The sequence below is a fragment of the Linepithema humile genome, chromosome 4 (genome assembly GCF_040581485.1).
Source record: "Linepithema humile isolate Giens D197 chromosome 4, Lhum_UNIL_v1.0, whole genome shotgun sequence".
Classification (NCBI taxonomy): domain Eukaryota; kingdom Metazoa; phylum Arthropoda; class Insecta; order Hymenoptera; family Formicidae; genus Linepithema; species Linepithema humile.
This window is the reverse complement of record NC_090131.1, coordinates 8684810-8694668: the sequence shown is the minus strand read 5'-3', so window position 1 is coordinate 8694668 and position 9859 is coordinate 8684810. Positions and strand designations below refer to the sequence as shown.

At 36.6% G+C, this 9859-nt stretch overlaps 1 protein-coding gene across 6 annotated transcripts in view; it reads left to right on the top strand.

Moving 5' to 3' along the window:
• The first annotated feature begins 7344 nt into the window (after nt 1-7344).
• Nucleotides 7345-9859, top strand: part of cic (Putative transcription factor capicua) — a 66507-nt gene continuing 63992 nt past the window's right edge. For 4 of the 6 annotated variants that reach the window (XM_067353646.1, XM_012360256.2, XM_012360257.2 and 1 more), the window contains exon 1: nt 7346-9008. The gene's annotated coding sequence lies outside the window, so the exon portion shown is untranslated. Of the gene's footprint in view, nt 9009-9859 lie in introns of all 6 variants that reach the window. The other 2 variants (XM_067353647.1, XM_067353645.1) reach the window with 2 other exon arrangements.

The window sequence follows — 9859 nt, the reverse complement described above, 5'->3', positions numbered from 1 at the left end:
ATGTTCATATTAAATTAAACGTTTTTCAATTAATATTTTTTATTTTGTTAGAATTTATACCAGAAACGTGTAAATAAAAAATACGATGCTATCGTCGCTTAATTATCAGAACGTGCGAAATTGTGCGCTATTTCCAAAGGTGCGTCTCTCCCACGTGTGCGAGAGTATATTACTCTTACTCTCTCGATTATTCTCCACGATTGCGGCAGTGCGCGCATTAAAAGAGCGCACGCAGAGTCGGAGGATCTCGCGGCCCGCGAGTTCGTATCTCGTTAATTTTAAATATTGCTGGGGTGCGCAATTAGTCCGGAGGCCAACAAAGCGCCCAATCTTATCTCGCTTTATCCGTTCCCACGAGTGGAACGAGTGAGCAAGCGACTGAGCCGACATTTCGATCGATGCATAAGCAGTCGTCGAGTCCGTTGCTTGTGGGTCACGCTTTTTCTACATGTGAAAATTTCTCGCGTACATTCGTACATATACGCGTGTACAATGGCTGTATATATTACGGTTGAGTCACGCGCAAACGACACACGCGAACAAATTACGATGATACCGGCATTATGAAAGTGCGCTACGAAGTGCGCCTCTTCTCGAAAACGCGCAATTATGCGTAAGGTTTGCCGTATCACATTCGGCGCAATGCTTTACGTATATTATTCACATAAAACACAGGACATTTTACTGAATATCGTATGTTAAAATGCATTTATTTATACGTTACTCAAACACCAAATTTCGAACAACTTACTATATAGTAGATTTGAAAAATAACGGGATAAATTTTTTTGCGTTAGCGTTATCTACTGACAATTAGTGGCGTTTTCATTTACTTTAACAGGTAATTCATATTCAGGTATGATTTCCATAATAAGAAAAGTCATAAAACGCCCGAGAAGTTGTGTTTTGTATCGAAATTATCGAAAGTTCGAGATCAAATTGCTGCACTTTTACGAGTAACCAATTGATCAGCGACTGAATCAAATAAAATGCATATCAATTCAGAATACATATTATATCATTTATAGTAGGAAGAAATACATATTATATCAAATAAATACATATCATATATATATCAGAATACATATTATATCAAATTTATAGTAGGTCTAGAATTTTAGAATTCACATTTTTTTAACTGCAATGAATTGAAATCTTGTATTTTAAACAAAGATATGATATAGAATGTTAAAATGTACATTTTATTCAATTTTAAAATTCATATTTTCTTTACTACGATGCATTATAATTTTATATTTCAAACAAGAAACGTGAAGAATGTTAATCAGATATTAAAAAGTTGATTATCATAAAAAAAATATTTTCATGAATTTAATAATTTATTTATTTTATTGCCAATATTTGTCGATAATAACATAGATATAATTATTGACATCAAAATTATCAGAATTATTGAATTAAATATGAAAAACATTTTTAAATTTTATTTTAATCAGTTGTGTATTTTCTTTTTATTATCTTTGTATTTGTATATCTGTATTTGTATATTATATTTGATAATTGTAACATTGCGTAACGTACAATGTTGTTTTAATAATGATAAAATGTAATACGCAATTTTATATTATAGAGAATAGAGTATATAAAAAAAGTAAAAATAAATATAATTGATATTGATGACTCTCGTTACGATCGCGACACGTATTGTACAGTCAAAATTCTATAAAAATATATAATATATAGAAATAATAATATTTGAAATTATTGTTCACTTTATTTCTTTGTACGCTGTTCGCAAGATCGAATTTCAGGATGATAGTAATTGTATGGAAACGCGATGTGCGTCGAATTGTCAAAGCATTCGTGTGAAACGTGCCATTGACAAATGACGTTTCTTATGTAATGAGAGAAAATTAATACAGTCGATAATGAAAAAAAGGCGAATATTTTGTTCGTGTTCCTTCAAATAAATATATAAAAATATATTTCCAAACATGTTAGTATTTTCTTTTCTTACCGACTTTATCTTTCTTATTGACATTTCATGCAGCGGACCAGACTTCGTACCGATTGTATTGATTTTCTCTCATCATAAGAGAAATGTCATTTATCAATAGCACGCTTTACACAAATGCTTTGACACTTCGACGCGCAACGCGTTTCCATACGACAATTTAGAAACTATTATTATCATCCCAAAATTCGTCAGGTTTGCCAACAGTGTACAAAAAAATAAAGTGAACAATATGTCAAGTATTATTATTTCTATCGAGTTGAGTAAAGTGTTGTGGAAGAACCCTTTACGATGTCCCTGAGCGCGCGAAATTTTGACAAGCTAATTGTTGAACTTTAAACCTTTCCTGTTCGAAAACTATAGCAGCCTCGACATTTTAGCATTAAGATTTTCATCTCCAAATGACCTTAGGAATCTGCCATTAACGGATGTTACGGTAAGTCTGGAATATCCTGTATACATATATATATAATTATATATAAATAAATTATTAAATATAATTATATATTAAAATATTTATATTTATATAGTATTTATTATATAAATATCATATATGTGAATTATAGCGATCAAAGTGATAGTGCATCTTGTTACAAAAATACAATGGAACAATATCAAATTCTGTTTTAAACGGTAAAAACACAACTCAAACATATAAAATGTTGAAACAAGTTGACAAAAATGATTGTCTCGTACACGAGTTTTTGAATGGCTTGCAAAATTTAGAAACAATAGCGAAAATTTGAAAGACAAATAGCCGAAGCATCCGAAAACGATTTCGATGAAAGATCTCGTGAAAAGAATCCATCAAATATTGGCAGTTGGTTCAAACATTGGCACGCGAATGGTGACAAAATTTTAATGTGTTAAAATTTACGATTCACATTCAGCGCAATGATTTGAACAAATAAAGATTTGTGCCGCATTCGCTAACAGGATATATTGTGGCTTTTGTGAGTTTTGGTCAAAACACAAATAAAGGTGGTCGACCATCCACCGTATTCATTTAATTTAGTTCCCTGTGACTCACTTTTATTTCCAAAATTCGAAATTCTGATGAAAGGAACTTACTAGGTACGATAATATTCATTCAAACAGTGATAAGAATTGTCAAAGTGATTCCGAAAGATAATTTCCAGAAGTCTACATATTCATACATCAGCCGTGCCCAACACTGTATCGGTGCCAACATACAAACTTTGAGTAAAATGATCGATTTTCAGGCAAATTATCAATATTTAAATTGATACAGTATAAGTCTATTATTTTTCAGACATATTATATATGTTGTGGCATACTTTATCATTCTTCTTGTCGGGTGAGATTGAACGGTTCGCTTATTATTTATGTTCTATATAAGACGACTATTACGCAACGACTGACTATCACCTCTTGATCTTGATTGGACATTTGCTCTCAATTACGCTCAAATTGAAAATAAAACAATTTTCTATAATATAACTATAGAATCGTCAGCTGATTCCTACAATGTATATGTCAAATCATTCTATGTACAAGCAATGGTGGCAAACGTGACTCGAAAACTTTATATTTATTATGAGTAAAACGGAGAAAAGTATACAAGACTTTGAGCACACAGATTTTTTAAATGAATTATATATTTTAAGATTATTCACAGAGAGGGGATAAGTGCCCGTAAAGATTGGAATCAAATTTATATAATGAGTTAATAGAGTCGAGTGGGTAAAAAAAGTTTATATAAACCTATGTTTTAAATTTTGTTATAAGCATAAAAGTTAAGTTATAAACATTAAAGTTATAATCGTTCAAAGATTTACGAGCAGAATTATTCAGATTACTCATCGATTCTTCTGTTGAGATATGTTGTAGGGGAAGTTTTTCTGAGTAAATTCCCGCAAGAATATGGGAGATGACATTGACTGTAGAGATATAAAAAATTATATAATTTTAAACAAATTAAATCATATACACACATATACACAGGGTGTCTCATTTTAATTGCTTACAGCAATACTAATAACGCTATTTATCGGAGATGAACGGAATTAGTTAGAGAGAACGTTCGTTTATGTGATGTGCTATTTTCAACTAGTTTGGATGGTGCGTTTGAATTTGACAATTGTTTTACTGAGGTTAGTTTTTTCGTCGTGTCGAAGTTTTTGAAATAAGTAGCAATTAAATTTTGTGTAAAATTGAAGAATACAGCCACTGAAACGTTTGAAATATTGAAAAGAGCGGACAGTGAAGAATATTTATCGACACTCAAAAAAATGATCTTGCAATAATAGCTAAAATTTTCTAGGTGTAAAAAATTAACTAAAACAGACAAATGATTAACAACTGTTGTGATATTGCATATGTAATTACTTAATCAGTTTAGATGACAGAAACAGAATATATATCTGTATTGTTTGTGAACTTTAAAAAGAAAGTTTCTCTAAAGCATCTATCTATATAAGATCAATCACGTGTTAGATCATGCAATGAATAACATTTAGCAATGGTACCTAAATTTTTCAGAAGCTATTGCTAGAACATTACTGCTATAAATTCTATATGTGACAAACAATGTTTTCACAGATACGAAAAATAGCGATACATTCTTGTTGCGATATCTAGAAATCTAGCTACATCAGCGAAATATTTTTTTGAGTGGAGAGTATCAAGTATGTTTAAATAAAAAATTCAAAGAAGGCAAAGTGAAAAAGCAAAAATCGTGAGTGAACACAAGATTGATTGCTAAAGATATCATTCATCATGAATTTGTGCCGAAAAAACAAACTGTGATCGATAAATTTGATAAAGAGGTGATCAAGAGATTGATCGCTTGAGTTCATCGCGTTAGGCCTGAGTTTAAGAAAAGACCTGGTTTCTTTTAGGCACGACAACGCACCGGCGCATTCTTCGATCATTGTCACCGAGTTTTTGACAAAACAAGGGATCCCCGTGTTAGCTCATCCACCTTACTCGCCTAATTTAGTGCTGGTTGATTTTTTTTTTTATTTCCTAAATTAAAAATGCAATGAAAGAAACAAGATTTCAGGATGTGTCATCAATCCAACAGTGACGAAAGAACTGAAGACGATTCAAAAAGAAGCGTTCTCGGGTATTCGATTCGTGGTACGAGCGATGTAAACGTTCGGAAGCGGGCAGGGACTATATTGAATGATGGTATTAAAAAATATTTAGTATCTTTTTTGTGTGTTCTTTTATGGCCTCAATCCGGGAACTTAATTGTCACATCATGTATATAAAATGTTTTAAGCTTCTAACACATATGTTAAACACATATTTTAAAATAATTGCATTTTTTTATGTATATTATCAAAATATAATTTTCACATTAAAAATTAGATGTTTATTTGAACAAATTTCTCCAATCAATTTCTAATCGATATATTATTGGATGATAAAGTACTCTAAGTACTATCTTAATTTGTTCGTTTTAATTTATTTAATTGCTCACTTTCGATCTAGATTACAGTTAAATTTGTTTTCATGTTACGTCTGGCAAACCGTATGCAAGTGATGCAAGAGTGCGTTGTTTCAATCTTTCTGCAATGTGAAACACGTTATCGCACAGTGTTTCAGTGCGCCAGCATTCGGTGAAATGTTCTGCATTTGTTTACACACGGTTCACTTTGCTTACGTTATTACGCATCCACGGTAATTCACCGTGACAAGTTCGGTGGTATGCACGTTTAAACAATGCATTTTTATTCAACGCATTCAGCGGCACGTTCCGCGAGCTTTCTTCACGTCAGATCGGTAGAATGACGAACTTTTTTTACGCGATATGCCGTCATCGTGTGTGTTTACGTATAATCCAATTTTCGATTGCGCGAATTTAACACATAGACCAGCCGCGAACGATTATAGAGTAGATTATAGAGCAGATTATAGATTATGAATAGTCAAGTAAAGTGCAGAACGATAATTATACTCGATCGCGAGAAATTCAATGTAAATTATCATCTCGTAGACGAAAGTAGACCTTGATAAAAAGATGGTCGTAGTATATTACCTTTCCCTTACTTTCGAATTATTGACTGTTAAATTCAAAAATGTCGATATGCTTATATAATCGTATCTTTTTATATGCGGAATGAAATTTTCATAACTATCTGTTCAAAAATTTCTATTTTTCTTGAATTTGATTAAGTCTGAACTTATCCACAAATCGAATCGATTTATAAATCGTTAGATTTGTGGATCACAGATTCTCGTCATACCTTTCTCGCACATTTCTTATTTCTTTCTTTTTCTCTCTCTTTCTCTTGATTCTGGCAAACAAACTGCCGAAACAACCGGCCGAATTATGGTCGGATGCCAATGAGAAGTATATGAGCAACCGAGCGAGTATGCCAAAAAGGTAACAACTTGCCAATCTCGAATTTTTTTCTCCTTGGAAACTCGCGATCGTTCGTTCTTACGTCATGATCTCTTCGTACTCCACGCGCAAGCGGATCTCGTTCGAAAGCGCGCAACTGTGTACGCGCATGCAAGTGAGCGTTTATTTCCGCGGAACAGTGAATAACCTCGTCGGCAGTTTGTTCTCACGTAAGTAGTGTTCGTACGCGCTCGTACACAACGAGCAATCGGACTGCTATCCTTCCTTCTCTTTAACCCCTTCTTCTTTTCCATTCGCGCACTCCCCGTTCTGCGTTTTCTCCTGCAATTTTAAGAAAGTCATACGGCTTCTTCGACTGGAATCCTCCTCCTCCTCCTCCCCTTCTCTTCCCCCTCCGCCTCCCCTCTTATAAGCGCACTTCGCTGACGCGATTTTGATTCCACCATCGCACGGTTTCGATAAATAATGAGAGCCGCGTGTAACCCTCTCTTTCTCGATGGCTCTGTCTCCCTCCCGCCTATCTGTTCTTCGTCTTCTCCGCGAACATGTCTTCAGGAACGTGATCGGAGCTGTTCGTTAGCGAGAAAATTTTCGGAATTACGCATCTCTTTCTCTTTATGATTTTCATGGAAAAATTATACGATCACAACGCAAGATCATAATTTATAGTTGTAACACAAAAATAAAATAAAATATTTTTATTTATTTCAGGATGCTGACTATCACTAAAATCTATTTAAAAAATCTATTTTTTGCCTGTTTCTTATGTTAAAAGTTGTTTAATCTTTCAGATCTTGTTTCATTGCTATAAAACAGAAATATTTGCTTAGAAACAGCAACTGTAATAAGAGAATGTTGAATAACGTAATAACCAAGGGAAAAAAATACGTAATAGCAGATTATGCAAACTGTCATATCTACCCTTATCTCTTTTTTTCTGCGTTATACATATATATGCGGGTAACAAAACATATATTGGAGTAACGAAATAGTGCCTACGGAGTGGTGTAACCTATATACGTCACTGTTCCGCGGGCAGCGCATATTAGTTACTTCAAGGACGTTCGTTGTAATTGGGATAGGTCGGACGGTGCAACGAAGAAAGAACATTGTGCAGCGTGGTAACGTGGAAGAGTGGCAACCGCAACGAAAGAGAAAGAGCGAGTGCACGTGTACGAGAAGGAGAGGAAGTGGTCGGCTCCTGAGGATAGAACGGAACGCCAAAACGTGCGCGGAAAAGAGAAAGAAGCAGACATCGAGTGAGCGACGAGGAAGCACGAGTGGACTGACTGATAGGCATGCGCGCACCCGCGAGAGAAAGAAAGATGATTGAACTTGCTTTCGACATAGGAAAGAACTGTAAAGACTAGAGAAAAAGAGCGGCAGACGAGAGATGTGACATGCAGAGCGAGCGACGAGGACGGCGAGTGAAGAGTCACGAGAGCGAGCATGAGCGACAGAAATAGCAAATGCGTGATCCGAGTGAAGGTTCATTCATACCATGCGAGGCGACGCGTCGCGTCAATCGGGTGTCAAATTTTATTTATATATGACTTTTAAACGGAGTGTCATTTTGTATAATATGCATCGCTCCATGTGAAATCCATATAAGACCGTCTTGACGTGACGTTAACGCGACGTGTCATTTCGCATAATATGAATAGACCTTGAAGCATCGCGCGAGCGAGAGGAAAGGCTCGAACGGATGTGGAGTGGTGGGGGAAATGTGAGCGGCCGAGCAGGGAGAGCTCGCGCCGGTGCCGTAAGCATCTGTAAATGGCGTCTGGCCGTGAGCGTCGGTACGTCACGGACTACTCTCGCATTCTCGCAACAGTGTGTGAGCGCGACGGACTCGTCTCACGTATAGTTCACTGATAGATCCGCGGTGATAACAGCGTAAAAACACGTCTAGTTCCATCATTCCACGAACTTGCAGGATTACTGTGCGCCGTAGAACACGCGATCGCGAGTGTGCGTGCATCGCATCTCCGTCACCTCTCTATTCCTGGCTGTTCCTGCTCCCTCTTTTCCCCCCCGCCCCGCCTCTCCATTATCCACCGCCTGGCCCATCGTCCGTTCTTGCCTGCCTCGCGTCCCTCTCTCACCCGCGACAACGACGTGTCCCGCGTTCGTCTGTGTTTCTCCACAAACGGGGGGGGGTGGGGGAGGGTAATCGTATGCCTTGCTTCCTGGTGTGTGCGCGTCAATGCTCAGTGGCGCCCTTCGAAGTCGAATTCGCGTGCAGGCAACATGGAGGAAGGTGCGGTGGTGCTACGATAGTGGTTTCCAAGCGAGAAGAGTGCTACGCGACGACAACAGCGCCACGGTACCCGGAACAACGAGTATATCGGCTCCTATCGTCTCCCACTGCTGCTTCTCTTCTTCCTTCATCTCCTTGTCCGCTGTATCCTCCATCTTCTTCGCCGCCTCTTCCTTTTACGTCTCCTCAATCTCCTTTTTCTTCTCTTTCGTCTCTCCTTTCTTCCTTGGTAACTACGGTGACGGCGACGACGACGACGACGACGACGATAACGACGATAACGACGACGACGACGACGACAACGACAACGACAACAACGACAACAACGACGAAAACTGCGGCAACGGCAGCGGCAGCGGTGACGGCAACGACGAGTCAACACGCCGGTTGCTCCCTCACCTTTGTTCGGACCGGCGATTCCGTCGCTGCGAAGCCTACAGGTAAAGAAAATATGCATCCGAAACTCACGAAATCCCCAGAAATAAGAGAACGCATTTGCATCTTCTTTATCCCCCTTTGTCACAGGACCCGGTGAAGAAAATGTTTACGGGAATGTTTCACAATGAGGCAGGAGTTCAGACTTGAGCTTTATAACCCTCTTGTCATTATGAGACGTAACTTTAAGTTTCTATGAATTATATTTTAATGATTGTCGCGTTAGAATGAAGTTTGGAGAGTCCGCTTCTTCTCTCTTCACAGTTTTCCGGAGTTCTCCCTTTAAATATTTATTTATCTATCTGAAAGAAAATTGTAATATAAAATTGGCGCTTTGTGCGACCAATTATTTTCCTGCTAATTAAACAAATTGTCTCATTTTTTGAAACAAATACATATCTTGAAAAATAAGAAAAAAAAGATAACCTCAATAGATGCAATTGTCTCTTGTAGACGTATTTGTCTTTTTTGTTTTTTGATACGGTTTTAGAAATAGGTCACTGTGTCTCCCTTAGTGATATATAATACGCTCGGTGTTAATAATAACAAATATATATACTCTATGTTATCTTGAAGTCACAGGACTTTGTTTTAGAGAGTTAGAACGGTAAAAAAACAGTCTCACAGAGAAAAAGAATATCTCGACAATAATGTTAGAGATCTGTAAGAGCCAAAAAATTAATTGGATAAAACTCTTACGTTTTCAAAAGTAAATAATAAAAATAATCTTTCAAACTGCAGTTAATTAATTTTGTTAATGGAGTCGATTGTTCCCTCGCGAGAATTATTATTTCTATTTTTACAATTTTCCAATCCTTAACATTGCGTGTTTGTACAATTAACAAGCCTCACATAC